We start from the raw sequence: 26685 nt of genomic DNA, 5'->3' as shown, positions 1-26685 counted from the left end.
GTAGTAGAAAACAATTTTCAAGGAGATTGTATGATTATTCATCCAGATAATCAAATTTTTATGCTCTTACCATCATCAGAAAGTGCTTAGAATCTAAATATTTCAATAAAGGATCTACTATGGTTTATAATTGCTATTTCACTAATCTTGTATTTCAAAACAAGGTTGTTATTTATTCACTTATTAATAATACTAATACACAAAAGGGCTTGCATTCTTTTTTATTTATATTTTGTCTTCTGAAAAAGCTTCCTAGTAGGTACTGTATGTTCCTTTAAAATTATTGCTGGCTGTAAAAGTGCGCACACACACGCCAGGGTGTGCGTTGAGCAGCTTTTACAATATTCCCCGGGTGTGCTAGGCCTCTGGGGCATGGAGCCAAAAGTGAAGCTGCCATCATTCAACAGTATAAAATGCATACTGTGGTGTGTCATCGCAATTATTCCTTTTTATGGCTTTGAAACAAGGCTCCACCTTCCCCTCGGTAATTTTAAACATTAACTTCCAGCTTTCAGAAGTACTCAAAAGGGTTCAACTCTGTTTTCCGTGAACAAGGTATGGTTCATTAGGAGCTAACTCCTCTTCACCATGCAAAAACATTTCCACCCATTACAAATCCTAACTTCAAAAAATTGCAAGGATTTGTAAGAAAAATCTGTGGAAGAACTTTTCAGGAGTATGTATCTTCTGTTTAACTGGCAAAACAATCTAACAGGGATATTTCTAAGCAAATAACTTTCTAAACACTTGGGGTCTTCTCGGGGTGTTCCCATGACTTATACATCAATGGTTTTCATTTACAAAAAAATCTTAAGAGGAACAAAATGTTTCCTAATTGTTGGATTCATTTTAAAATAAAGCCATTACTTCCCACAAACTTAGCATCTAGCAACTGAGGAAGAATAAAGGCAAATACATAAAAATGTTAGTATCAGAAGTCAGTTGTTTGCTAGAAGCTCTTAAAGTTTGCAAGTTAACACGCATACTCAAATCTTTTTCAATCCAAGTTATAAAAACATATGCAACAAATTACATTTTTAATAGAAGGTACACCTGGAACTGAAATAGCATAAAAAAGACTTGGTGAGCCCTTGCAGGTTTGGCTCAGTGGACAGAGCATAGGCCTGCAGACTGAAGGATCCTGGGTTTGATTCCCATAAAGGGCACACACCTCAATTGCAGGGTGGAGCCCCAGCCCGGTTGTGGTGCGTGAGAGAGGCAACAACGTTTCTCTCTGTGTGTCTCTCCCCCTCCCTTCCACTTTCTCTAAAGAAATATTCAATGGAAAAATATCCTTGGGTGAAAAAAATCAATGGAAAAATATCCTTGGGTGAGGATTAACAACAACAGAAAGACTTGGTGACATTGATGGGAATCAGGGAGTGATTGAGTGGATGAATCCAGGTGGAGACAGCTTAGAACAATTTTACAGAAATGCTACTATTTCTGAAGGATTAAGAAGTACAAATTGACAGTCACAAAATAGTCACAGGGATGTAAAGTACAGCATAGGGATTATAATCAATCATACTATAATAAGTATATATGGTGCCAGGAGGGTACTAGACTTATAGGGGAATCACTTCATAAGTCATATAAATGTCCAACTACTATGCTGTACTAATATAATATTAAATATCAACTGTAATTGAACAAAATACTACTATTTTATAGAATTTTGATGGAGGAACAAGTTGTTATATAAGGACTAGTGGCCCAGTGCACGAAATTCATGCAGGGGGGCGGTGTCCCTCGGCCCGGCCTGCACCCTCTCCAATCTGGGACCCCCCCAGGGATGTCCGACTGCTGGTTTAGGCCCAATAACTGATAGTCGGACATCCCTCTCACAATCCGGGACTGCTGGCTCCTAACCGCTCATCTGCCTGCCTGCCTGATTGCCCCTAACCACTCTGCCTGCCAGCCTGCTCGCCCCCAACTGCTCCCTCACCAGCCTGATCACCCCCAACTGCCCCCTTGCCAGCCTGCTCTCCCCCAACTAGCCCCCCCTGCTGGCCTGCTTGCCCCCACCTGCCCTCCCCACCAGCCTGCTCGCCCCCAACTGCCCCCCTGCCAGCCTGCTTACTCCCAACTGCCCCACCCCCGCTGGCCTGATTGCCCCCAACTGACCCCCACTGACGGCCTGCTCGTCCCCAACTGGCATCCCCTGCCGGCCTGCTTACCCCAACTGGCCCTCCCACCAGCCTGATCACCCCCAATGCCCCCCCCCCCCACCAGCCTGATCACCCACAACTGCCGTCCCATCCTGGCCTGATCACCCACAACTGCCCTCCCCTCTTGGTCCCTAATCTCCTCTACCTCGGCCCCGCCACCATGGCTTTGTCCAGAAGAATGTCCAGAAGGTCTCCTGGAAGGTCTCCCAGTCTAATTAGCATATTATTCTTTTATTAGTATAGAGGCCTGGTGCACGGGTGGAGGCTGGCTGGTTTGCCTTGAAGGGTGTCCCGGATTAGGGTGGGGGTCCCCACTGGGGACAGTGCTGGCCTGGGCGAGGGGCTGAGGCAGTTTGCAGGCCAGCCATGCCCCCATGGGGTGAGGGTCCCTGCTGGGGTGTCTGGCCAGCTTGGGTGAGGGGCTGAGGGCCGTTTTCAGGCTGGCCAAGCCCCCTAGCAGGGATCCTCACCCCATGGGGGTGTGGCCAGCCTGGGTGAGGGGTTGATGGCTGTTTTCAGGCTGGACATACCCCCCAGCAGAGACCCTCACCCCATGTGGGCATGGCCAGCCTGGGTAAGGGGCTGAGGGCCGTTTTTAGGCTGGCCACGCCCCCCCCCCAACAGTGACCCTCACCCCAATGGTGACCAGCCTGGGTGAGGGGCTGAGGGCCGTTTGCAGGCCCCTCCCTCAGCAGCCGGCCCGGGTGACCCAAGCCTCCTGCTCACTCCAGCCTGCTCCATGGCCGCTGCCCACAGGCCCCTCCTTCGGCAGCTGGCACAGGCGGGTGAGAAGCTTGGCTTCCTCCGTCGCTGGGGCCAGGGGCAACCCAAGCCTCCCGCCTGCTCTGGCTGGCTCCGTGGCCACCATCATCTTTCCCACTAATTTGCATATTCCCTCCTGATTTTCTGTGGGTGTCGTGGAGTGATGGTCAATTACCATATTTTTCTCTTATTAGTATAGATGAGAAATGAGTATAACAGTCCTAACAGAACTCATTATGGGAAAATATAATTGAGCAAGAATAATTTTTATACTGTCTTAAAGTGGGGAAGGCTAGCAATCATTTGGTTCAATTTCCTTGAATAAGGCAATCTTCTGGGTGGTTTTCAAGCTTCTTTGAGAGAATCCTTTAAAACAGTCATCCAGACTTCCCTGAGCAGGTATTATGAAAACAAACAAATACAAACCTCATTATTTTGTGTGGCTTCCCCTTCCCCTGTTGAGCAACTGAATAGGGAGGTATTCCTAATGGGCTGAAATTCACCCTACTATTTTTTTGTGCCTACCAGACTCTTTTTTTCTGTCCTACAAAATAATACAAAGTCTACTCTTCCAAGGATTTGAAGACATCTGTCAAACATCTCTTCATCCTTCATTCCCCAATCTTCTGTTTCCAAGACCAATAAATCCCTATCTTACCTAATAATAGACAAACATGTAAATTGATATACCTCCGCTACACCCACCAGCCAATCAGGAGGGAATATGCAAATTAGAAGGACAAAGATGGCGGCCACCCAGCTGTTCCAGGCTCGGAGTGGCCGGGCAGGGCAGGACGCCTGCTATGAGAGGGAGAGTGGGGGGCAAAGGGATCTACAGGAGCGGCACTCGGGCCACAGCGAAGATGAAGACTGCAGACTCCTGAGTCTGCAGCAAAGACGAAGATGGCAGACTCCGGCTGGAGTCTGCAGTGAAGACGGCAGACTCTGGCTGGAATCTACAGCAAAGACGAAAATGGCAGACTCTGGCCTGAGCGAAGACCTGGGTCCCAGGTGCCGGAGGAAAACCGGTGCTGGAAGCCAAAGGAAGGAAGGCCTATTGCACGAATCTCTTCGTGCAATGGGCCTCTAGTTTGCTGAATAGTTTCTCATTTGACATTGTGTCTATACCCCTTTGTATGCATCTTAAGTTTATCAGTGTCCTTCATAAAGGGGAGCACCCAGAATTAGTCATAATTCTGCATGGCACAATGGAGTTTTACTTTTGTTGACTTTAATGACCTAAGTACTATGCTATTAAAGTAGTCAACATTTACATTGGCTTTCTTAAGACCTTACTAATACTATTGACTTAAATTGACCTTTCAGTTAGATAAAATGATTAGGGCATTCTAAGAAACATTTGGTATGTTTAAGGGTAGGTCTTCTATTTTTTTTTTAATTTCTTTATTGATTAAGGTGTCACATATTTGTCCTCATCCCCCCATTCCCATCCCACACCCTTCCCCATGGATGCCCCAACCCCCTGTTGAACTTAACCATTGGTTAGGCTCTTATGCATGCACACAAGACCTTTGGTTGATCTCTCCCTTCTCCCCCCACCCTCCCCTATCCTCCCTCTGAGGCCCGATAGTCCGATCGGTGCCTCCTTGTTTCTGGTTCTGTTCTTGTTCATCAGTCCATGTTGTTCATCATTTCCCCTAGATGAGCGAAATCATGTGTCACTAGAGATGTACTTATAAGAATTGAATGTGCGACGGGCAATAATAGTTATGCTGACAGGCAAAAAATCAGTCTGTAGTGAGTTTCTTTCTGGACCAACAGTTCTTTTGAGACCCAATATCAATGTCCACCAGTTCCTTATGAGTACATGTCGGCACTGACCCCTCAGCTCTGGATGGTGGACAAATGGTGATAATGCAGGTCCGACTCCCTCTGGTTTGGTCTCGGCCGGACTCAGGGGGGGCACGGCTTCACCCGGACCCAGGACCCAGGCTCACCCGGATCCAGGGGCCCGCGGCCTCACCCGGACCCGGGACCCAGGCTCACCCGGATCCAGGGGCCCGCGGCCTCACCCGGACCCGGGACCCAGGCTCACCCGGATCCAGGGGCCTGCGGCCTCACCCGGACCCGGGACCCAGGCTCACCCGGATCCAGGGGCCCGCGGCCTCACCCGGACCCGGGACCCAGGCTCACCCGGATCCAGGGGCCCGCGGCCTCACCCGGACCCGGGACAAGGGTAGGTCTTCTAGATCTTATTCATATTTAATTGATTTTTTTAACTACAGTACAGGACTTGACATTTAAGCCTATTTCATTGCATTCATTTATTTCAGTCCTTCATTGCAGCCATAATATTTTTCGTTTAGTCAACCGTAGGTTAGCCAGACCAGTTAGGTTTTTGTCACTTGCAAATATGACAGGCCCGTCTTTCATGTATTCAGATAGGTGCATACACGGAGCACAGACTTTATTTATTTATTTTTTAAATATATTTTATTGATTTTTCACAGAGAGGAAGGGAGAGGGATAGAGAGTTAGAAACATCAATGAGAGAGAAACATCAATCAGCTGCCTCCTGCACACCTCCCACTGGGGATGTGCCCACAACCAAGGTACATGCCCCTGACCGGAATCGAACCTGGGACCTTTCAGTCCCCAGGCCGATGCTCTATCCACTGAGCCAACCTGGTTAGGGCATGGAGCACAGACTTTAGAAACAAGCAGATGTGTTTTGCTTTGTGGATGTTCTACTTACAATGTGTGACTTTTGCAGTCACTTGCCCTCTCTGAGACTCCATAAACTGGGAGAGATAATCCTTACTTTTCATGGAGTTATAGTGAGATTTAGATGCAATATTATATGTAAAATTTATTCTATGGAAAGTGCTTCGGGTAGTGCTTGGTTCATAATTTATATATTTTAAGTATCATTATCTCTTCTTTATATATATAATCAACCCATACACAACCTTCCTTTGTTATCAATGAGGCTGAGGTTGAATTATATCTCGTCTTTCTCCCTTAACTCTTATAAAATTTAAATTATCTAACAATATTGGTGATGGAATGGGGATTTGAGCACACAGTATGATTTTTCTCAAGTTTGCATCATCTAGAAATGGCATTAGGCCTTAGATATCACAATGTAGAAAGTCTGTCATTACCAAGAACAAACTAAAAATCAATGCCAAGTTCTGCCCAAGGGAGAAGTTTAGGCTTTAACTCTTTTCTTTTCTTTTCTTTTCTTTTCTTTTCTTTTCTTTTCTTTTCTTTTCTTTTCTTTTCTTTTCTTTTTTACATGTTAAAGATATTTCTTTTTTTTAAATTCTTTATTGTTTAAAGTATTACATATGTATGCTTTTTCCCCATTGACCTGGCCCCGGCTGTTCCCACCCACCAGCAAATGCCCTCACCCCCCCTTCTGTCTGTATTCTTGGGTTATGCTTATATGCACGCATACAAGTCCTTTGGTTGATCTCTTACCCTCCCCCTCCCCCTACCGACCCTCTGAAGTTCTTCTGTCTGTTCGATGCTTCTGTCTCTGGATCTATTTTTATTCATCAGTTTATGCTGTTCCTTATATTCCATAAATGAGTGAGATCATGTGATATTTATCTTTTTCCAACTGGCTTATTTAGCATAGAATAATGCTCTCCAGGTCTATCCATGCTGTTGCAAGTGGTAAGTGTTCCTTCCTTTTTACAGTAGCATAGTATTTCATTATATAGATGTACCACAGTTTTTTAATCCACTCATCTGCTGATGGGCACTTAGACTGTTTCCAAATATTAGCTATGGTAAATTGTGCTGCTATGAACATAGGGGTGCATATGTCCTTTCTGATTGGTGTTTCTGATTCCTTGGGATATATTACAAGAAATGGGATTACTAGGTCAAATGGGAGTTCCATTTTTAATTTTTTGAGGGAACTCCATACTGTTTTCCACAGTGGCTGCACCAGTCTGCATTCCCACCAGCAGTGCACGAGGGTTCCTTTTTTTCCGCACCCTCGCCAGCACTTGTCATTTGTTGATTTGTTGATGGTAGCCATTCTGACAGGTGTGAGATGGTACCTCAGTGTTGTTTTGATTTGCATCTCTTAGATAATTTGTGACTTAGAGCATGTTTTCATATGTCTCTTGGCCTTCTGTATGTGCTCTTTCCAAAAGTGTCTATTTAGGTCCTTTGCCCATTTTTTTGATTGGATTGTTTATCTTCCTTTTGTTAAGTTGTATGAGTTCCCTATAAATTTTGGAGATTAAACCCTTATCGGATATAATGTTGGCAAATATGAAGTAAAACTGTCCTTATTTGCAGATGACATGATATTGTACATATAAAACCCTAAAGACTCCATCAAAAAACTACTAGACTTAATAAGTGAATTTGGCAATGTAGCAGGGTACAAAATTAACACCCAAAAATCTATAGCTTTTTTATACACCAATAATGAACTCACAGAAAGACAAACTAAAAAAAAACAATCCTATTTACCATCACACAAAAATAATTAAGATACCTAGGAATAAACTTAACGTAAAAGACCTGTACTTGGAAAACTATAGGACATTGAAGAAGGAGATAGAGGAAGACATAAACAAATGGAAGAATATACCATGTTATTGGATTGGTAGCATCAACATCATTAAAATGTCCATACTACCCAAAGCAATCTACAGATTCAATGCAATCTCCATTAAAATACCAATGGCATATTTCACAGACCCAGAACAAACTCTCCAAAAATTCATTTGGAATAAAAAAAGACCGTGAATAGATGCAGCCATTCTGAGAAAGAAGAACAAAGTTGGAGGGATCACAGTACCAGATATCAAGCTATATTACCAAGACACTTTTCTCAAAACTGCCTGGGTCTGGCATAAAAACAAACATATCAACCAATGGAATAGAACAGAGAACCCAGAATCGACCCAAGCCATTATACTCAATTAATATTTGACAAAAGAGGCAAGAGCATACAATGGAGTCAAGACAGTCTCTTCAATAAATGGCGTTGGGAAAATTGGACAGATACATGCAAAAAAAAATGGCACTAGACCACTAACTTACACCATAATGAAACTAGACCACTAATTTACACAAAAATAAACTCAAAGTAGATAAAGGACTTAAACGTAAGACGGGAAACTATAAAAATCTTAGAAGAATTTACAGACAGCAAAATATCAGACGTATGTTGTAGCAATATCTTTACCAATACAGCTCCTAGGGCAATGGCAACTAAGGAGAAAATAAAGAAATGGGACTGCATCAAAATAAAAAGCTTCTGCACATCAACAAAGACAACAAGAAACATCAACAAAACAACAAGAGAGCCCACTGCATGGGAGAACCTATTTGCCAATGTTAACTCTTTCTTTTTAATAATATAATAGTAGTATTTATTGAGCATTTATTTTGTGCCATTGTAATAGCAACTTTATGGTATAGTCTCATATAATCTTCCCAACAATCTTCTGAGCTAGGTTCTACCGAATTCCTCCATTTCACAGATGAGATGATTGAAGCACTGAGATGATTTAATTACTTGCCTGAGGACATATATCTGGCAAATGATAGAGCAAAGGTTTGAACTCGACAGTCTCACTGTAGAGTCTATGCTTTTAACTACTAATATGAACTAGCTTTTAGGTAGGATTTACTGTTTTCTGAGAGAAGGTTATTTTTGGTGTAGCCTAGATCATTTTGGAAGTAACACAAGGTATGAAATTAATAAACAAATAAGCAACTGGCAAAAACAGATAGATCATTCATAACACTGATGCTGTTGAGGACACTATATATTACACCCCTTAGTGCCCCTAATATAGAGCTCCATATGAGAATTTTTTCCCTAAGATGTAGATCTTATGGGAAAAATATTATTTGAATTAAAAGAGATCATATTCATTAAAGTGGGCTGAAGTACGTCATTTTAGGAGACATCATAATATAGTGGAGGAGCATTCATTGGGAGACAGAGACCTGGGTTTGAGTTCCTAAAATCATGCTACACACACTTACCAATTGAATGGTCTCCAGCAGATTGCTTAGTCTCTTTGGATCTCAGTTTTCTCTTTGTAAAATAGGGAAAATAATAATAATACTAGTCTAACCTAAGTTATAACATTATTGTAAAAATTAAATGGGACAATGTATGCAAACATACTTTGCAAACTGTAAAGCACTCTACTTATTTTCATTTGCTTAAGTCTTACAATCAACATGGAATTGTCTCTTACTTATAAGATGATTTCTTTTAATGAAGAAATCCTTTTTATTCTTTACCAGAAGTTTGTATTGCTTAAAAATGTATATAATCCTACTTATCTCTAAAAGGCTTAGATTAAGTCCTTCTTTATCAGAACCATGAGTTGTAGTTCCATTACACTGGAAGCAAATAGAGATTATGGCAAGGAAAGGGCAAGCAGAGCCAGGCTATATGCAACGTATTTTCAATCCTGAAGCTTCAGGCTGCTTTGGTCTTTACTGTAAGGCCAAACTACACCACTTGACGACGCACTGTCTTTTTTTCCAGCTGTTTCTCAAAATCTTTACCCTGACCCCACCCTAAAATATAAGGATTGAAATAAAGAAAAGAAAGCTACATCTGTTATTCAATGAAGATCAATATTAAGAGTGAGAGATATTAATTGGAAACAGCATCATTGATTTAGACCCCCAAGCCACATTAATTGTGTATGCATCTACTGCTGATCCTTAGGGGGAGGGGGTGCAGAATTTCGTTTCTCTAACTGAGTGTTGCCCAGTTTTCCTGCCAGCGCTGTAAGAGCATTGCTGAAAGGCACAAAAGCTCACGGAGGTGTCCAACAGCAGGGATGAGAGGCTGAGCTTTCCCTCATCCGTGAAGGAGTCGATTAGAGAACAAAGACAACTCTTAGATTTTAAGATCACCAGTTCAAGTTGTTCCAGAATTCTCATGTGTATTTCAAATTCAGTCTCCTTACATATATTTTTTTTATCCCAAGAAAATGTAATTATGTGGTGTTTTTGTGATTTTAATAGCACAATTTTAAAAAGCATTTCATTTTTTCTTATATTTTGTAACCATGTGTGCTTTTTTAAAATCCTGTCCCCAAGGGAACTATTCGGTGATTAAACAACAACCAGCATCAGGAAAACTTGAAGGGGGGCCCTCCAGTGCATAACTATCATTTCAATCCCCTGAACTTTAAATATTCTATGCTTTTTCTTTCTTTCTAATAATGATTTCTTATGTGTTCAGGCACCAATGGAGCTAAGAAGGAAGGGAGAATAGGAACAAAGCATATCCTCCTCGGTCAAGAGCTCTTTCATTGTTGGTTAGATTAGGGAGGACTTCAACTTCTTATGTAAAGTGCACACTGTAAACTAATCTTTGTTTCTGCAATTTAGATAAGATTATTTCAATAGACGTCAGTTTCAGTATTAGCTTTGCTCTTTCTTCTATTGATGTTCTTTTCAGCCAATGATCTATGTGACTGTCATTTGACATAAATTTACCATATCTGAATTATATCTTGTGGGTGTATGCCAGGAGCAAAACATTATATGTGTTTATATCAGTAGGTGAACTTTAAAGGCATATTTGTTGATTTTTTTTTAACATCAACAAACTAAGTGCAGCAATATTCTTTGGGTTAGTTCATAAAATCTTAACTGAACACATGTGGTATGTGCAAACTGTCCTTAAAGAAATTAAAATTAATAAATGTTCATTTTGAGCAATAGAATTTACTAGACTCTCATTGTATGTCAATATAGGGTGACCCAATATTTAAGTTGCTACAAAGATAAATTCCATTTCAACTTAAAGGATATGTTGAGAGTAATATGTTTTTACATTATGTAGACCAAAATTACTTTATATATTATTTATTTCATCACATATAATAACAAATATAATACTTAAAGCAGAAATCATGCACATTTTTAATAAATATTTATGAAAATTAAACTAAAAGAAAACGTTGAAAGCAAAGAATTAGTGACAGAGACAGGTTTTATTTGAGATCTCAGCTGCTTAATAAAGCTCAACAAAAAATATTCCTTATTAGTAAAACTAAATGTCTACCATTGATTTCAGGAGTGAAGGACTTTGGTTCCCTCTAGGTTTAATTACAAAGACAACAATGACTACAGTGCAATGAATATAAATTCGATTTCAAATATTTAGATTAAAGACTGAGGCTACTAATATTCCGAGGCAGAAGGTCTGATTTTAAAAGATGTAAGTGAAACATGAATAAAATGTAAGTGGAGTGTCCCCTGTGTTGTAAAGAATTGACACTTTAGTGTTTAAAATTATATACTGTAATAGTAGTTGCTTATGGTTTCACTAAAACTACTTACATGTATGTTAATCTGAGATAGAGTGTTTGGGAATGTACATAATTCTTTTTTATCTACTATAGAAATGTCTAAAATCTATAAACCTGCCATCATAAAATTGAATCCTCATGAAAAGATCTTTTAAAACTCACCTATTTAGAGAATTTAAAATTAGATAATAATTAATAGAGGCATCAGGAGAAGAAAATAAGAATTTTTCTACCTGTATTCTAGATCTCATCTCAGTTTTTCAGAGATCTTGATCCATCCATTATTTTCTTCCCTCAAATTTTACACTTAAAAAATTAAACAAATCAACAAAAATCCCTTCCACGTTCTTGTTTTGCTCTATGTCCTACCCTGGTTTTCATCCATATCTAAATCTTAATAGTCTATACTCTAATTTTCCTCCACCTCTACTTCACTTCTCAAACCCTATCACTTCACAGAAACTTTACTCTAAGGTCAAGGTAACCTCCTAAGTGACAAAGTTAATGGATACTGTTAATCCTTAAATTTCTTGACTTCCTGACAGCTATTGAAAGTCTCTCTTTCTAGGTTTCCATGCCACCAATATTCTCCTTGATCATCTTTGTCCTCTGAGGAAACCTTTTATTTCTCTGACAGTCTTCTCTTCTTATACAATCCATTCTCCCTGGGTAATCTCATTGATATCAGTGACTTTATGTAACATCCCAATGTTGATGACTCCCACTTCCGTAATTCCACCCTAACTTCTGTAATTCTGGACTTCAGACTTATAATACTTTCAAAATGATTTCAGGACTTCTTCATGTGGATGATATAAATTTCTCTTGCTGAACTCATCCAAAGTCATTGTTTGCTCTCAGCTCCCTTCAAAGCCTTTTTGAATTTTATCCCCAATCTCTATTAATGGTTCACATTATTACAATGTTCTAAACCAGAAAATTGTGAGTGATCCTTGATTCTGTTCTCTCTTTCAAATTACTGTTCATTAGATCACTAAAACGTTACGAATTCTATCACCAATGTAGTCTTGCACCATTTTGTCCAGCACTATTGTCAATATCACAGTCCATACTATTATTATTTATTCTAAGGAAAATGGCTATAGTCACTGAATTGATCTGTTACCTCCATCTCTTCATATTCCTATCTATCCCCACAAATTGTTTTCTTTTATTTTTTTAAATGTGGACAGACCAGTTTCAGGCTCCCCAGCCACCAAACCTAGAAAAAGACATTGGATCTGTCTACAATCAATCAGACCCCTGCCTATCTCTCCAGCCTCATTTTTCCACCTCCCCATATTTTCATTCTATTCTTTTACCACTCTAAAAAATTACCCACTTCCTAAATGACCACTCTTAGCTCTGGATTATACCTCTTTTAATGAGCAAACCCTAAGAGAAAACCATCCCTCTTTCTCATTCTCTCAGCAAAGTCCTGAGGAAGTTCAGAGTGGCTCTGCTTGAGTCTCTTGACTGATGACCCAGATCCTGTGGCCAAGGGAATGCACTGCTCGGATTAGCTAGGCTGGGTCACTGCCCACCTTTGTGGGGAGAAGTCTGTTCCACCTAAATAAACTTCATGGACTAGCCCCCTCATAATAAAGAAGCGTCCCGTTACCAGAAGTGTGTGGGGAAATGGCTGCAGAGGAACTGCTGTAAGAGGAAGGGAGAGGATGGAGAGGTCACACCCTGTACTTTTGGAAGCACATGCACCACCACTCCCCCTTTCCACCTGAAGTAAAGGGGCATTCAAGTACAAAAAGGGAGCAAATCCAGTCTTAATACATTCTTTTCTTTCTGAAAAATCAACATTTCCACCTAAGAAGTATCATAGTGAATGAGACCGCATTGCATTATTCTGTCTCTTTATTTGTAGACTAGAGGCCCGGTGCACGAAATTTGCTCATGGCAGGGGGGAGGCGGTGTCCCTCAGCCCAGCCTGCACCCTCTCCAATCTGGGACCCCTCAAGGGATGTCCGACTGTCCATTTAGGCCTGATCCCACTGGGATCAGAGAGACAGAGAGAGAGAGAGAAACATCAATGTGAGAGAGACACATTGATTAGTTGCCTTGGGCAGTCAGACATCCCTCTCACAATCCAGGACTGCTGGCTCCCAACTGCTCACCTGCCTGCCTTCCTGATTGCCCCTAACCGCTTCTGCCTGCCAGCCTTATCACCCCCTAACCACTCCCCTGCCAGCCTGATTGATGCCTAACTGCTCCCCTGCCAGCCTGTTTGCCCCTAACTGCCCTCCCCTGCAGGCCTGGTAACCCCTAACTACCCTCCCCTTCAGGCCTGGTCCCCCCCAACTGCTCTCCCCTGCAGGCCTGGTTCCCTCCCAACTGCCCTTCCCTGCAGGCCTGGTCACCCCCAACTTCCTTCCTCTGCCGGCTTGGTCACCCCTAACTGCCTTCCCCTGCTGGCCTGATCGCCCACAACTGCCCTCCCTTGCAGGCCTAGTCCCTCCCAAATGCCTTCCCCTGTTGGCCATCTTGTGGTGGCCATCTTGTGTCCACATGGGTGCAGGATCTTTGACCACATGGGGGCAGCCATCTTGTGTGTTGGAGTGATGGTCAATCTGCATAATAACCCTTTTATTAGATAGGATGTTTCTCTCCATCTAACTGGGCCACACTTTATGTGGAAATGGAGCGCACTCCAGAGTCAGGTGAAAACGTCACATTCAGCTCTGGTCTTCTTTCTTACTTCCTCTTCTCTAACTCTCTACTGCTCATATTTAGATTCAGATTCAACAGACATTGTTGAGTAATGATGTACCATATACCAAATCCCTAAAGTATGAATTGTGTATTACTGTTGGACCACAAATATCCAGGTGCTATGCCAGCTCATTGGAGGCCAGGGGAAAAAAGGAGTTCTGAGATGTGCTTTGGCAGCTCAGAGGTGCAAAATAGATGTTCATGATATTCAGATAAGTAAAATATGCTTGTGTTTGCGTTTACTTGAAAAATGTTCCTGTGGACAGCACACAGCCTGTGTAACTGTCTCTCCTTCTTTCTTGCACCTGTCTTTATGTTCTCTCCATTCTTCTTCATATTTTCCTCCTCCCCCCTCCCTTTTTCAATTTCATGGAAAAACAAAATAGCATAGTCTACCCACGATTTTCTTATAATTGTTCAATTTTTCCAGCTTGTTTTAAAACCTTCTTCTGAGCACTTCTTTCATTGTAAAAAAATTTCTCTAATTCCTCCATATTTTTGCAGAATGACTTGACTGGAATATAACTCAGCATCAAGGACACCTCTTACATTGCATCTTTCTTCAGTGGAAGCAGTTCAGTTTCTCATCTCCCATGAGCAACAGAACCAGGAAGTGTTTCCTTACCCTGCATCACCCTTATGCAAGGCCGAGGGTACACAGTGGTTAAAACAGCAGGCTCTGGAGCCAGATGGCCTGGGTTAGAATCCTAACTCTGGTGCTTGCTAGCTGAGCAGTAACTCGAAGTAAGTTATAATCACGATTTATACATTGATGGTGATGATTCATCCCAATGCACAGACATGCCTGGATATTTGCAATTTCAATGACTTTGATTTCCACCCATTCTCAGTACTAATCCTGAGTTTTGTCAGACATACTCCTCCTCAAATATTTGAAACTCCAGATACCCAAATTTTATCTCTCTCTTTTTTTCTTTATTGATCAAGGCATTACATATGAGTCCTTACTCCCTCCCCCCACTTACCCCCCCCCCTCCTACTGATGCCCTCACCCACCAGGTGTCTGTGTCCACTGGTTAGGCTTATATGCATGCATACAAGTCCTTTGGTTGGTCTCTATTCCTTACCCCAACCCTCCCCTATCTTCCCTCTGAGGTTTGACAGTCTGATCAATGCTTCTCTGTCTCTGGATTTGTTTTTGTTCATCAGTTTATGTTGTTCATTATATCCCACAAATGAGTGAGATCATGTGATATTTATCTTTCTCTGACTGGCTTGTTTCGCTTAGCATAAAGCTCTCCAGTTCCATCCATGCTGTTGCAAATGGTAAGAATTCCTTCTTTTTTACCACAGCATAGTATTCCATTGTGTAGATGTACCACAGTTTTTTAATCCACTCATCTGCTGATGGGCACTTAGGCTGTTTCCAAATCTTAGCTATGGTAAATTGTGCTGCTATGAACATAGGGGTACATATATCCTTTGTGACTGGTGTTTCTTGGGATATATTCCTAGAAATGGGATTACTGGGTCAAATGGGAGTTCCATTTTTAACTTTTTTGAGGAAGCTCCATACTGTTCTCCACAGTGGCTGCACCAGTCTGCATTCCCACCAGCAGTTCATGAGGGTTCCTTTTTCTCCACATCTTCACCTGCACTTGTCGTTTGTTGATTTGTTGATGATAGCCATTCTAATAGATGTGAGATGGTACCTCATTGTCATTTTGATTTGCATCTCTCGGATAATTAGTGATTTTGAGCATGTTTTCATATGTCTCTTGGCCTTCTGTATGTCCTCTTTTGAAAAATATCTATTTAGGTCCATTGCCCATTTTTTGATTGGGTTGTTTATCTTTCTTTTGTTAAGTTGTATGAGTTCCCTATGAATGTTGGAGATTAAACCCTTATCGGTGATAACATTGGCAAATATGTTCTTCCATGCAGTGGGCTTTCTTGTTGTTTTGTTGATGGTTTCTTTTGCTGTGCAGAAGCTTTTTATTTTGATGTAGTCCCATTTGTTCATTTCCTCCTTAGTTTCCATTGCCCTGGGAACTGTATCGGTAAAGACATTGCTTCGGCATATGTCTGAGATTTTGCTGCCTGTGGATTCCTCTAATATTTTTATGGTTTCCTGTCTTATGTTTAAGTTCTTTATCCATTTTGAGTTTATTTTGTGTATGGTGTAAGTTGGTGATCTAGTTTCATTTTTTTTGCATGTATCTGTCCAATTTTCCCAACACCATTTATTGAAGAGACTGTCTTGACTCCATTGTATGTTCTTGCCTCCTTTGTCAAATATTAATTGAGCATAGTGGTTTGGGTCGATATCTGGATTCTCTATTCTGTTCCATTGATCTATATGTCTGTTCTTATGCCAGTCCCAGACAGTTTTGAGAACAGTGGCTTTGTAATACAGCTTGATATCTGGTATTGAGATCCCTCCTACTTTGTTCTTCTTTCTCAGGATTGCTGCAGCTATTCAGGGTCTTTTTTTATTCCAGATGAATTTTTGGAGAGTTTCTTCTAGGTCTGTGAAATATGCCATTGGTATTTTAATGGGGAGTGTATTGAATCTATAAATAGCTTTAGTATTATGGACATTTTAATGATGTTGATTCTACCAATCCATGAACATGGTGTGTTATTCCATCTGTTTATGTCTTCCTCTATCTCTTTTTTCAGTGTCCTGTAGTTTTCCAAGTATAGGTCTTTTACCTCCTTAGTTAAATTTATTCCTAGGTATCTTAATTTTTTTGGTGTGATGGTGAATGGGATTGTTTTTTTAATCTCTCTTTCTGAAAGTTCACTATTGGTGTATAAAAATGCCATAGATTTTTTGGTGTTAATTTTGTATCCTGCTACTTTGCCAAATTCATTTATTAAGTCTAATAATTTTTTGATGGAGTCTTTAGGGTTTTCTATACACAGTATCTCTCAACTTGTTTATGTGATTTATTATGTTTATTGATTTGCAGATATTGTACCATTCTTGAATCCCCGGGATAAATCCTACTTGGTCATGGTGTATGATCTTTCTGATATACTGCTGGATCTGATTTGCTAGAATTTTGTTGAGGATTTTGGCATCTATGTTCATGAGGCATATTGGCCTGTAATTCTCTTTCATTGTATTGTCTTTATCTGATTTTGGGATTAGGGTAATGCTGGCTTCTTAGAATGAGCTTGGAAGTGTTCCTTCCTCTTGAATTTTTTGGAATAGTCCAGGAGGATAGGTTTTATTTCTTCTTTGAATGTTTGGTAAAACTCCCCTGTGAAGCTGTCTGGACCCAGGCTTTTGTTTGCTGGAAGCTTTTTGATGACTGCTTCAATTTCCTCCATAGTTATTGTCCTATTGAGATTTTTAGATTCTTCCTGATTGAGTTTTGGAAGGTTGTATTTTTCTAGGAATATGTCCATTTCCTCTAGGTTGTCTAGTTTGTTGGAATAGAGTTGTTCATGGTATTTTCTAACAATCCTTTGTATTTCTGTGGAGTCTGTTGTTATTTTGCCTCTTTCATTTCTGATTTTGTTTATTTGAGTCCTCTCTCTTTGCTTCTTGCAGCTTGGCTAGAGGTTCATCAATCTTGTTTATCCTTTCAAAGAACCAGCTCTTAGTTTCATTGATCTTTTGTATTGGTTTGTTGTTGTTGTTGTTTTTTGGTCTCTAAGTCATTTATTTCTGCTCTGATCTTTATTATCTCCTATCCTTCTGCTCACCCTGAGATTTTCTTGTTGCTCTCTTGCTAATTCTTTAAGTTGTAGAGTTAGATGATTTATTACCATTTTTTTATTTTTATTTTTTTGAGGTACGCCTGTAGAGCTATAAACTTCCCTCTCAGGACTGCTTTCACTGTGTCCCATAGATTTTGGATTGTTGTGTTTTCATTGTCATTTGTTGCCATGATGCTTTTTATTTCTTCTTTGATCTCTTTGGTAACCCAATCATTGTTTAATAGCATGCTATTTAGCCTCCAGGTGTTTGATCTTTTTCATTGGTTTTATTGCTGTTTATTTCTAATATTATGCCATTGTGGTCTGAGAAGATGCTTGATATGATTTCAATCTTCTTGAATTTTGAGATACTTTGCCTGTGACCCAATATGTGGTCTATCTTTGAAAATGTCCCATGTGCACTTGAGAAGAACATATATTCTGTGGCTTTGAGGTGAAATGTTCTGACGATGTCAATTAAGTCCATCTGATCTAGTGAGTGATTTAGGATTGCTATTTCTTTGCTGATTTTTTGTCTAGAGGATTTCTCCAGTGATGTCAGTGGGGTATTAAAGTCCCCTACTATGATTGTATTGTTGTTGATCTCTCCCTTGATGTCTTCCAGGAGTGTTTTATGTATTTGGGTGATCCCGCATTGGGTTCATATATGTTTACCAGGGTTATATCCTTTTGTTGTATTGATCCCTTTAGTATTATGAAGTGGCCTTCCATATCTCTTGTTATGGCCTTCACTTTGAGGTCCATTTTGTCAGAGATAAGTATTGCTACCCCAGCTTTTTTTTCATTTCCATTTGCCTGAAAGATTTTTTTCTATCCCTTCACTTTCAGTCTGTGTGAGTCCCTTGTTGTGAGGTGGGTATCTTGTTGACAGCATATATATGGGTCTTGTTTTTTTTTATACTTTCAGCCACTCAATGTCTTTTGATTGGAGCATTTAGTCAGTTTAAATTTAAAATTATTGTTGATAGGTACTTGTTTGCAGCCATTTTTATTTTTTGTGCCTGTGTTTCTTCTTCCCTTTTTTTAAATTATTTTTTTAAAATTTCTTTATTGATTAAGGTATCACATATTTGTCCTCATCCCCCCATTCCCATCCCACACCCCTCCCCACACATGCCCCCACTCCCCTATTTTTTCTTTTTACACTAGTCCCTTTAGTATTTCTTACATTTCTGGCTTGGTAGTGATAAACTCCCTTAGCCTTTTTTTGTCTGTGAAGCTCCTTATTTCCCCTTCATTTTTGAATGATAGCCTTGCTGGATAGCGTATTCTTGTATTCAGTCCCTTGCTTTGCATCACTTTGTAAATTTCATTCCATTCCTTTCTGGCTTGATGTGTTTCTGTTAAGAAATCATTTTATAACCTAATGGGAGATCCCTTGTACATAACTTTCTGTCTCTCTCTTGCAGCCTTTAAGATTCTCTCTTTGTCCTGAACGTTTGCCATCATAATTATGAAATGTCTTGCTGTGGGTCTTTTTGGGTTCATCTTGTTTGGGACTCTCTGTGCTTGTGTGATTATTTTCTTCCCCATATCAGGTTAGTTTTCTGACATTATTTCTTCAAATATGTTTTCTAACCCTTGTTCCTCTTCCTTTCATTCTGGCGTCCCTATTATTCGTATGTTGCTTCGTCTCATGTTGTCCCAAAGCTCCCTTAGGCTCTCCTCCTGTCTTTTAATTTTTTTCTCCAATTGCAGTTCAGTTTGGGTGTTTTGCTTCCCTGTCTTATAATTCACTAATTCAGACCTCCGCTTCTCCTAGTCTACTGTTGAAACTTTCCATGATATTTTTTATTGCAGCTATATCAGTCTTTATTTCTTCTTGATTCTTACTTAGGTTGTAGATTTTTTCATCCATCCAATTTATGAACTGTATCACCCTTATTCTGAATTCTTTTTCTGACATATTGCATGCCTCTGTTTCACTTAGCTGCTTTTCTGGCACTGCCTCCTTTTCTTTCCTTTGGGTTTTTTTTTTCTCTTCTCCCCATTTTTGCTCTCACTGAAGGATCTAGGTGTCAAGTCATGCAGGGGCTGCTCCTCGGGCAGCAGCTGCTCCTCATAGCAGCTGCTTCTCAATTGGTGGTGGCTCCTCTGGTGGGTGCTTCTTGCAGCAGTGATGGCTCCTCTGGCTGGTGGAGGCAGGCTGTTGGCGCAGTTGCTGCTCCTCAGATGGGGGCAGGCTGCTCATGAGGCTGCTGCTCCTCAGACAAGGGTGGGCTGCTCTTGTGGCTGCTGTTCCTCGGATAGGAGCATGTTGCTCACACAACTGCTGCTCCTCAGCTTGGGGTGGGCAGTTTGTGCAGCTGCTGCTCCTCTGACAGGGGTGGGCTGCTCGCGGGGCTGCTGCTCCTCAGATGGGGGTGGGCTGCTCATGTAGCTGCTGCTTCTTGGATGGGCGCAGTCCTCATGAGGCTGCTGCTATTCGGGTGGGGGTGGGCTGCTCACATGGCTGCTGCTCACGTGGTCTCAGTGCCCTGGGCTAAAGTGTTGGGAAGCCAAAAGGAAGCATCCTTTGGAACTCACAGGAGCCCATGCCAGGGGTGGCTGGAGTCTCGGTGACCGTGGGACTTCAGCCAAAGCAGCAGGTCCCTGACAGGGTTGGCTGTAGAGTCCCAGGTGTTATCTGAGGGCACCTTTGGTTGGGGTGAGGCTGGCCTCCCAGTCACAGAAGCTCTGCCCTTCAAAAAGCTGTGGCCTCTGTGGAAGAGCCAGCTTCTCTGGGACTGTTTGCAATGGTTGCAGAGGCTACCTGGTTAGGCAAGCCTGGTCAGCCTGCCCCTGAAGGTCCTGTGGGATCTAACTGTGCCTCACTCACACACACATGCACACACACACACACACACACACACACACACACAAACACACACCACACATCCACACACTCCTCTTTTGCTCCCTTGCTCACTCATGCTCTTTCTCTCACTGCTGCCTCCTTCCTGCCTTGGTAGTTGAGTCTGGAGTATTATTGACCCATTCTTGGATGGAGTCTCCTCTCCAGGTGTCTGGTTATGTTGCTGGCTCTCTACTACATTGGCCAAACAGGATAAAATTCACCTCGACAAGACACGACACAAAGGGAACAAAACACGAATGTACTCACGACACCGATAACCTCAATATAAGTGACCACCAGAGAAAAGAGAGCACAGATGATATCAAAGAGAGAAAAAATGGTATGAGAGAAAAAAAGAAGAAAAATGGAAAAAAATATATATATATGGGGAGAAAACACCAAAGAACAAACAGATAAACCAAAACATACAAACACCAAATACCCAGTAAAGAGGGTGGGGGCAGAATCTTATATACAGAAAGTAAGGTTAAGGAATTGGATGAATATGGGGAGGACCTCAGTTCAGTACAGAGGAAGTAGAAAGAGGATGACTGGATAAGAAGAAAGAGAAAGAGAAGAAAAATAATAATTATTATTTTATTTTATTTCTTTATTGATTAAGGTGTTCCATATGTGTCTTTATTCCCCCATTACCCCCCCTATTACCCCCACTCATGCCCTCACCCCTCTGTTGTCTGTGTCCATTGGTTAGGCTTATATGCATGCATACAAGTCCTTTGGTTGATCTCTCCCCCTTACCCCCACCCTCCCCTACCTTCCCTCTGAGGTTTGATGGTCTGATAGATGTTTCTCTGTCTCTGGATCTGTTTTTGTTCATCAGTTTATGTTGTTCATTATATTCCATAAATGAGTGAGATCATGTGATATTTATCTTTCTCTAACTGGTTTATTTCACTTAGCATAATGCTCTCCAGTTCCATCCATGCTGTTGCAAATGGTAAGAACTCCTTCTTTTTTACCACAGCGTAGTATTCCATTGTGTAGATGTACCACAGTTTTTTAATCCACTCATCTGCTGATGGGCACTTAGGCTGTTTCCAAATCTTAGCTATGGTGAATTGTGCTGCTATGAACATAGGGGTGCATATATCCTTTCTGATTAGTGTTTCTAGTTTCTTGGGATATATTTCTAGAAGTGGGATCACTGGGTCAAATGGGAGTTCCATTTTCAGTTTTTTGAGGAAGCTCCATACTGTTCTCCACAGTGGCTGCACCAGTCTGCATTCCCACCAGCAGTGCACGAGGGTTACTTCTTCTCCACATCCTCACCAGCACTTGTCGTTTATTGATTTGTTGATGATAGCCATTCTGACAGGTGTGAGATGGTACCTCATTGTCCTTTTGATTTGCATCTCTCAGATGATTAGTGACTTTGAGCATGTTTTCATATGCCTCTTGGCCTTCCTTCTGTCTTCTTTTGAAAAGTATCTATTTAGGTCCGTTGCCCATTTTTTGATTGGGTTGTTTATTTTCCTTTTGTTAAGTTGTATGAGTTCCCTGTAAATGTTGGAGATTAAACCCTTATCAGTGATAACATTGGCAAATATGTTCTCCCATGCAGTGGGCTTTCTTGTTGTTTTGTTGATGGTTTCTTTTGCAAAATAAAAAGCTTTTTATTTTGATGTGGTCCCATTTGTTTATTTTCTCTTTAGTTTCCATTGCTCTAGGAGCAGTATCAGTGAAGAAATTGCTTCGGCATATGTCTGAGATTTTGCTGCCTGTGGATTCCTCCAGTATTTTTATGGTTTCCTGTCTTATGTTTAAGTCCCTTATCCATTTTGAGTTTATTTTTGTGTATGGTGTAAGGTGGTGGTCTGGTTTCAGTTTTTTGCATGTATCTGTACAATTTTCCCATTTATTGAAGAGACTGTCTTGACTCCATTGTATGTTCATGCCTCCTTTGTTGAATATTAATTGAGCATAGTGGCTTAGGTTGATTTCTGGGTTCTCTATTCTATTCCATTGATCTATATGTCTGTTCTTGTGCTAGTACCAGGCTGTTTTGAGAACAGTGGCTTTGTAAAACAGCTTGATATCTGGTATTGAGATCCCACTTACTTTGTTCTTCTTTACTGCTGCAGCTATTTGGGGTCTTTTTTTATTCCAGATGAATATTTGGAGAGTTCTTTCTAAGTCTGTGAAATATGCCGTTGGTATTTCAATGGGGAGTGCATTGAATCTATAGATTGCTTTGGGTAGTATGGACATTTTAATGACGTTTATTCTACCAATCAATGAACACGGTATGTTCTTCCATCTGTTTATGTCTTCCTCTATCTCTTTTTTCAGTGTAATAATAAAATTTTTAAAAATAGGATAAAAAATTAGAATGATGAAAAAATGCCAAAAGAAATAGAAAATAAAGAAACAAATGAAAAAAGAAAAGTAAATTTAAAAGATAACAAAATAATAATGAAATGAAATAAAAATAAAAATGAGGGCTGGTTTAAGATCCCAGTCTTCTGTACTGTTGCCGCTTCTCAGTTTCCTGTTGCTGGGACTGAAGGCCTCTCTTTAGGCCAGTCCCTGTGGGCTCTCAGGGACTATTCAGATTTTTTATTTTTATTTTTTTGTATCCTTTGTGCCACTCAGGGTATAGTCTGGGTGTGGATGTATTGGTTGCCTGGAGACTGCAGGGAGGGGCTATCTCTTCAGGAGAAAATGGCTGCCTAAGTCAGGCATGTCAGATATGACTCAGAGCCAGACTCTCAGTCACCTCTCTCAGGCTCTCTCCTCTCCCCAGACTCCCAACTCCACAACTCCACCTACACCTCAGTCACGAGTGAGTGTCTGTATTTGAAAGGTCCTATGAACTAGGTTCAGCAAACAAAAGCAAAGACCAAAAAGAGGGGAGAGAACTGTGTCCCTGTGAGCCCTTCTCCCCCTGGGCATAGCACAGCCTAGGCAGCCATCTAGGCTGCCCTCTCTGGGCTCAGTCTCTCTTGGCTGTGGACCCAGATCTAGAATCCCCTGACACCAGTAGTCCTGCGGACCTCCTTTCCACAGTCAGACGCTGTGCCTGTCCCAAGGAATGTGGACTCAGTACCATGCAGTTTCCCTCTGGCCCTCTGGGCTCAGAGGTCTTGCAGTTCTCTCCAGCCCAGATCCCTGATCTTACCGTTCTCCAGGTGTCCTCTGCCCTTCCTGGCTGCAGATTTTCTCACCAGCTATGTCTACTTCACCAATTTGGGGTGGATGTTATTCAATGTAGTTGCTCATTCTATCTGCTCTGGGACAAGGCTCGGGACACGTCCTTCTATTCCGCCATTTTGTCTCTCCCAAATTTTATCTCTTTATACCCACTACCTGCTCTTATACAAAGCAAGACCTTCATAACAAAAATCCTTCATTCTTACCATTTTCTCCCAGTCTTTTAGTCCCTTCTTAGCCTCTTATCCATCCCCACATAATTGGAAATTTCTGTTTGATCATGAAAACTATTGTTCCACTAGTCCCATTGATCTTTTGGAAATTTTTCAAAAAGATAAAAGCTTCAACTGGAGTATTAACCTTATTTTACTTTTACTTATTTATTTTCCTCCAAACTTGTACTTTATCTCCAGGACTATAAACTTAAGGCAGTGAAATAAGCTGAACATGGCATTTCTAGTGGAAAGGCAGTAAAAGTGGGAGAGGAGGTTTTATAACTCACCCATCAATTATTTATTCAGTAAACAATAAAGGAATAGACAAGCTGCCAGGACCATGTTAGTAACAGATTAAGTAGTAAGGAAATAAAGACTTGACAAATTCAAAAACAAAAAATGAGTGTCATTCATAATCATCAAGGTGCAACTTAAATAAAAAAGTCAGTGAATTATTAATTGGTCTCATTATGTTAATTGTGCCAACATTTGACAGCAGAATGTGAAATGAATCATGGAATTTTTAGATGACACCAGAAGAGCAGACTCATTGGCAAAATGAGTTTAATAACCTTAAAAGTTTAATAACCTTTGTGGCACATCCATTGCACTTGGATTTAATGACTTAATAGTCTCATTATCAAAGAGATTATTCTGATGCAATATTTTAAATGCCTTTTAAAACACTAGACATGTGCTCTAAGATTAAAAAATAGTATATAGTTATTTTAGTTAAAAGTGAAATTTTCAATAGGAAGCTTTTTTCTAGCTCATATTTTCATTGGGATAGAAATCATGATTTCTACCATGAATTTTATGTCACGAAAATACACTAAAAATATTTCTGGCCTGGCCGGCGTGGCTCAGTGGTTGAGTGTTGACTTATAAACCAGGAGGTCACAGTTCAATTCCCAGTCAGGACACATGCCTGGGTTGCAGGCTCCATCCCCAGTGTGGGGTATGCAGGAGGCAGCCAATCAATGATTGTCTCTCATCATTCATATTTCAATCTCTCTATACCTCTACCTTCCTCTCTGAAATCAATAAAAATATTTTTAAAAAATATTTCTGTGACTATAGTCTTATAAAATAGTGGAGACAGCATCAATATGTTTGGTCAAGTTCTTCACATTAGTGATTCTCATGGTTACTTCTTTATAAGGTTGTATATAGTATGTATATAAACAGATTCTTTTAAAGCCAACTAACGAGCTCATTTGTCATGAAGTTGGACAAGTAAGAGTTTTTCTGAATTCTCAGTAGCTATGGCCTTCTTCTACCAGGGTTCTGACAACCATCCATAGTATAACAAAATCTTGTTTATATATAAATTTTTACTGATTACATGTGTAAGAATCTGAGGTTAGAACTGTAAAAATAACATCTGTTTGTTGTCAATGTTTATTGGGATGAAATAACATCAGAAAGCCTGGGCTGAGTCTGCTCTTCTGGTGTCATTTTGTTTCTAAACAGATTACTGCTTCCAAGTATGGGTTCTCCTCTATCTTTTCCCCCACCAAATTGAACATGTTGCAAACATGTTGGCACAGCCATACTTAGGTCCTTACCTATGAAGGTCACATCCAAAGCTTAATCCACCTACACAGAAAAAAAGAAGTTTATAAGTATATTGAGTTTCAAGATAATTATTTTGATAATTTATTTTAATAATAGAAACCTGGTCTTTGTATTGATAAAATTACAGCCTAAATAAGACCATATTTCTCTTACATTCACATTTTTATGTATATTGCAGATGTGATTTAGCTGTATTAATGAATATGGGCTAAAAACATTTGAAATTTTTTTAAAAAAACATTTGAAAATTAAATCTAAATAGAAACACTGAAGACTTAGGTCTCAGGAGGGATATTTATGTGAAACCTAAACAAGTTGCTAAACTTCTCTGTGACTCACTTTTTATCTAAAAAAATTTTTTTTAAAAAATAGAAAATTGTGCCTGTTCTTCATGGACATGCAATTAGGGTAATAAGAACTAATAATTGTAAACCCCAATTCTGAAGAACTTGCAATATAAGTTCAAGGTTTGTTTCTTATTACATAAAACTAGTAGCCCATAGCGCAATATCACACAAGACTCGGGACTCCCTCCCCCCCACATCCTCCCACCCTGCGCCATGGGACCTTACCCGAATGCTCTGAGCACAGACCCCTGCACTTGCTACTGGGATGAGGTTCATGTGGGCGGCCATCTTGGCTACTCCCCCTTACACCTCGCTACTCCGCTCACACCGGTCACATCATTTTGCTTATTCACATTACTAGAGGCCCAGTGCATGATTAAATCATGCACGTGTAGCTGTCTGTCCGCTGGTCAGGACCCAGTGTGGCCAGCAGCTCCGAAGTCCCTGGGCCCCTAGGGCAAGGCGGGGCGGGGGCGTGGTCCTCCAGCAGAAGGAGCCCAGGCCGGGGTCTTGCCTTCGCCTCCCGCCCAGGAAGGCTGGGGCCACCGCCACCACCTCTGCCTTCCGGCTCCCTCATGAGCCCTCCCTTGACCAGCCGGGGCTGCGCGGAAACCCGCATCCTCTGCGGACACCGCCACGCGCTCCTGAGGCCCAACTGCTGCCAGACTCCTCCCCAGGGAGCCGTGCCGCCCGCCCGCCTGCACCGCCTCGTCAGCCGGGGCCTCCAAAGGCCCGGCTCGCTGCCCCAGAGGCCCCTTCTGTGCTGCAGCACAGCCATGGTGCAGATGCTGAGCTCGCGCCGCCACTGGCAACGCAAGCTCAGCGTCCTGCCGGCCCAATCACCACCCCGGCCACCCCAAGTCCCGCCTCCTGTGCCTCCCGCTGGCCCAATCATGGGTGTAGCGG

This window comes from Cnephaeus nilssonii, assembly GCF_951640355.1.
Source record: "Cnephaeus nilssonii genome assembly, chromosome: 1".
Classification (NCBI taxonomy): Eukaryota; Metazoa; Chordata; class Mammalia; order Chiroptera; family Vespertilionidae; genus Cnephaeus; species Cnephaeus nilssonii.
Note: the sequence above shows the minus strand (reverse complement) of the source record.